Below are 5431 nucleotides of genomic sequence, written 5' to 3'. Positions count from 1 at the left end.
TTTTTTTTTTTTTTCCCTATAAAATACAGCAAAACAGAATTTTAGGTCTCTTTTCTTTGGGGAAAAAAAAGAAGTGCCTGAAGCTTTAGACCATAATTTAAGTAGTATTTTTAGTTTTTCTCTTTTTTTAAACTGGTGGACTTTACCTGTAACACAAATGCACAGTAATTATGATTTAGAGTTACTGAAGTGATTAGCAATATTGTAATTAGTTTACATTGTTTGTTTGTTTGTGCACTTTTTCCTTGAAAAGAATCTGACTTCTCCTTGCCAACACCAAGATAGACTTAATTCCTTCTTAAGTGCTAACCCTTATCAATTGATTCTTGTCCACAAATTTTCAGATCACTTTATTGTTTTATTCTTGTTTGTTTGTTTGTTAACAAGGCTTCATTTCTATACTATCGGTCTTCCAGTGTAAGTGAAGAATAGACAAACTTTCTCTCTAAAGGAGCATATAAATCTTGTAAACTTTGTTCAGACAGTAGGGTCTCTGACGTAACTATTTAATTCTGCCATTGTATGATAAAAACAGCCATAGATGATACATAAACCAATGAGTGTTACTTGGTCCCAATAAGTCCTTATTTACAGAAACAAGCAGCAGGCCATATTTGGAAGCTACAGTTTACCAAAGTGCTTTAGCTTGAACATCAGTTTTTGTTTTGTTTTGTTTAATCTTTAGTACTTATAGACTACCACTCATTGGTCAACTTGTTGTGCGGTGGTGGCTTGTGTGTTGCTGTGAGGCTGGAGGCTTTACCACCAGTATTTCAAATATCAGCAGGGTCACCTATGGTGGACAAGTTTAGCAGACCTACCAGACTAAGACAGACTCAGAAGAAGAAAGGGGCCATGCACTTCTCAAAGAATTTGCTGATGAAAACCTTATGAATAGCAATGAAACATTGTCTGATATATTACTGGAAAACTTTATGAATAACCCTGAAACATTGTCCAATATAGTGGTGGAAGATGAGCCCTCAAGTCAGAAGGCACTCAAAATATGGCTGGGGAAGGACTGTCTCCTCAGAGTAGAGTCAATCTTAATGATGTTGTTGGAGTAAAGCTTTTGGGACCTCCATTTACAGATGTGACATGACTCAAAATGGGAAGAAACAGCTGCAAACATCCATCAATAATAGGAATATGGAATGTATGAAGTATGAATCTAGGAAAATTGGAAGTTGCCAAAAGTGAAGTGAAACACATAAAAATCAGTATCTTTGGCATTAGTGGGCTGAAGTGAACTGGTTTTGGCCATCTTGAATCAGACAACCATGTGATCTACTATGCCAGGAATGACACATTGACGAGGAATGGCATGGCATTCATTGTCACAAAGAAGTTTCAAGATCCATCCTGACATACAATGCTGTGAGTGATAGGATAATATCTGTACACCTACAAAGAAGACCAGTTAGTTAATACTATTATTATTACACACCAACCAACAAAGCCAAAGATGAGGAAATTGAAGAGTTTTTACCAACTTCTTCAGTCTAAAATTAACCAAACATGCAATCAAAATGTGTTTATGCAATCAAGATATATTTAAATGGTAATTGGAATGCAAAAGTTGGAAACAAAGAAGAATCACTGTTATTTGGAAAATATATCCTTGGTGATAGAAATAACACTGGAAATCGCATGACAGAATTTTGCAAGACCAACAACTTATTAATTGCAGATATTTTTTTCAACACAAATGAGGGCTATATATGTGGGCTTAGCCATATTGAGCACACAGGAATCAGATTGACGATATCTGTGTAAAGATGCAATGGAGAAGCTTAATATCTTCAGGCAAAACAAGGCCAGGAGCTGACTGTGGAACAGACCATCCACTGCTCATATGCAAGTTCAAGTTGAAGCTGAAGACAATTAAAAGAAGTCCATGAGAGCCAAAATATGACCTTGATTATATCCGTCCTAAATTTAGAGACCATCTACAGAAAAGATTTGATGCATTAAACACCAATGACTGAAAGCCAGAGGAATCAAGGGATGTCATCAAAAACATCAGCCATGAAGAAAGCAAGAGGTCAGTAAAAAGACAGGGAAGGAAGAAAAGACCTAAATGGATGTCAGAAGAGATTCTGAAACATGACCTTGAATGGAGAGGAGCTAAAGCAAATGGAAGATATGACAAGACAAAAGACATGAACAGAAGATTTCAAAGAACACCTCAAGAAGACAAAGTCAATTACTATACTGAAATGTGTTCTTCCCAAAAGGGAAGAACATGCTTAGCATTTCTCAAGCTCAAAGAACTGAAGAAAAAAATTGAATATTTAGTTAAAATATTGAAAAATTCTATGGGGAAAACACTGAATGATGTGTAGGGAATATCAAACGAAGATGAAAGGAATACAGAGTCACTGCACCATTTGAAGATGTAGCATATGATCAAGAACCAATGGTATTGAAAGAAGAAGTCAAAGCTGCACTGAAGGAAGTGGTGAAAATCAAGGCTCCAGGATTTGATAGAATGTCCATTGAGATATTTCAACAAATGGAAGACACACTGTAGGCACTCACTTGGCTATGGCAGGAATTTGAAAGACAGCTACCTGGCCAACTGACTGGAAAAGATCCATATTTGTATCCATTCCAAAGAAAGGTGATCCCACAGAATATGGGAATTATTGGACAATATCACTAATATTTAATGCAATTAAAATCTTGCTGAAGATAATTAAAAAAGAGTTGCAGCAGTGTATTGATAGAGAACTTCCCGAAATGCAAGCTGGACTCAGAAGAGGACATGACACAAGGGATATTACTGCTGATCTTGGATAGATCTTGGCTGAAAGGAAAGAATATTTGAAAGATGTTTACTTGTGTTTTATTGATTATGCAAAAGCATTCAATTGTGTGGATCATAACAAATTATGGATAACATTGAGAAGAATGGAATTCCAAACCACTTAATTGTGTTTATCAGAAATTCGTACATAGACCACTAGACTGTCATTCAAACAGAACAAGGGAATACCACATGGCTTCAAATCAGGAAGGGAGTGTGTCAGGTTTGTATCCTTTCACCATACTTATTCAATCTGTATGCTGAGCAAATAATCTGAGAAGCTAGACTCTCTGAAGAAGAATGTGGCATCAGGATTGGAGGAAGAGTTATTAGCAACCTGGGATATGCTGCGGGTTGCAGACAACACAACTTTGCTTGCTGATAGTGAGGATGACTTGGAGCACTTGCTGATGAAGATTAAAGACTTCAGTCTGCAGTATGGATTACATCTCAACATAAAGAAAACAAAAATCCTCACAACTGGACAAATAAGCAGCATCATGATCAATGGAGAAGAGGCTGAAATTGCCAGAGGTTTCACATTACTTGTTTCCACAATCAACACCAATGGAAGCAGCAGTCAAGACATCAGATGACTTATTCCACTGGACAAATCTTCTCTAAAAGACTTCTTCAAAATGTTTAAGAGCAAAGACATCTCCTTGCAGAGTAAAGTGCATCTAATCCAAGCCATGGTATTTTCAATCACCTCATATGCACATGAGAGCTGGACAATGAACAAGGAAGACTGAAGAAGAGTTAATACTTTTGAGTTGTGGTGTTGGTGAAGAATATTGAAAGTTCCATGTACTGCCAGAAGAAGGACCAGATCCGTCCTGGAAGAAATGGAGCCAGAATGCTCCTTGGAAGTGAGAATGACCAGACTTCATCTCACTTACTTTGGTCATTTGTTGGAAGGGACCATTCCCTGGAGAAGGATATCATGCTTGGTAAGGTGGAAGGTCAGGGAAATAGTGGAAGGCCCTCAATGAGGTGGACTGATACAGTGGCTGCAAGGATGGTCTCAGGTATAGTAAAGATTGTGAGGCTGACATAGAACCAGGCAGTGTTCCCTTCTGTTGTCCATGGGTCACTGTGAGTCAGAGCTGACTTGAGGGCACCTGACAACAACAGCACTTACAGAAGAAGCTCTGGTGGTGTAGTGATATAGACACTTGGCTGCTAACCAGAAGGTCAGTTATTTGAAATCACCAGCTGTTCCATGGAAGAAAGATGAGGTTGTCTGCTTTCATAAAGATTTACAGCTTTAGAAACCTGAAGGTTCATTTTTAGTTGGAATTTACTCAATGGCAGTTACTGACAGCACTTACAGAATATGTAGATTCTAGTACATTTAAATATTTTTTGGAAGAAAATTTATCGATGTATTTATTTATATGTGTGAATTATTTCAGTGAGGAACATGTTGGATTAATGATAAATACTATAATATATATATTGAAATTAACTGTGAGTATAATCTGAAAGAAGACCACTTTACTTTACTTTACTTATGGCCAAGTAAAGTTTTTCCAAATTTTAGTGTCATGATTTTATATGGAAAATTGGATCTTTGGAAATATAGTATGAATAACAAATATCCACCAGTAGCTAATTTTTCTTTACTACGATGCATTTGAAAGCTTGGCCCATCCCATCCTCTTGCAATGAGACATCACCATGTGTGGTACCGTGAATTACTTAATAAGTCCCTTTTTGTCATAGTCTTTGTGACTCCCACCAGATGACTGGGTGGGATTATGCAAATATGAGGTTATTGTGGCCCACTAAGGGAATCGGATACCTTTCTAATAATATAAATAATGTGTATGGAACCCTACTGTGGAGATTAGTCAGTTTTGCCAACCAGCTAGTCTTAAAATGAGCTGTCTCAGAGGTGAAAAGGGGGAAATCTCACTACCATCACCAAAGCAAAGTTAAGAGTGGACCCCTTTACACCCAAGATCCCTGAACTGACCTTCATCGATCCAAAAGGCAGAGCTGTGACACCAGAGACAGCAAGAAGTAGTTGCAGAAAAATGGCAGCAACAGGAAGAGCAGAACCAGAACCAAGAGACTGGCATGAGATAGAGCAGTGGGCTTCCTGGCCCACTGATCGAGAAAGCTGAGTGCATCCAGGCTGGTGGCTTCTGGCTAAGAAGGGTGCCTCTGAGTATTTATCCATGGAGCTAGGCATTTATCGGCAGATCTAAAAGAGCTTTGTAATAATTGCCCAAGCAATCAGAGAATAGGATGAAGAGCCAGGGGTCAGAGAGAGACCTGCCTTTGATATAATTTAGGGGAGGCAGTCCTGATAATTGAACCATATACTGAGCATTCATTCCCGATCCTGAATTGTAACCAGTTACTTCCCTAATTAACCTTATAATCATGAGCATGGTGTGGGAGTTCTGTGTGGCCATTTGGATTATTGAACCAAACACAGAAGTAGAGTGCTATGGGAGGAAGAGTTGGTATCAGAATTGGAAAAAGGTTGGAGGGCAGAGGCATGTCTGACCTCCACCTCATAAGAATCAGCTTTGGGCTATTGATGGAGCTCTGGTAGCATAGTGCCTAAGGCACTTAACTGCTAACCAGAAGGCTGGCAGTTCAAACCCACCA

Source organism: Orycteropus afer, unplaced genomic scaffold, assembly GCF_000298275.1.
Source record: "Orycteropus afer afer isolate SDZICR_OR568_19922 unplaced genomic scaffold, OryAfe1.0 scaffold00331, whole genome shotgun sequence".
Lineage (NCBI taxonomy): Eukaryota > Metazoa > Chordata > Mammalia > Tubulidentata > Orycteropodidae > Orycteropus > Orycteropus afer.
The sequence above is the reverse complement of the archived record's forward strand: the minus strand, read 5'-3'. Positions refer to the sequence as shown.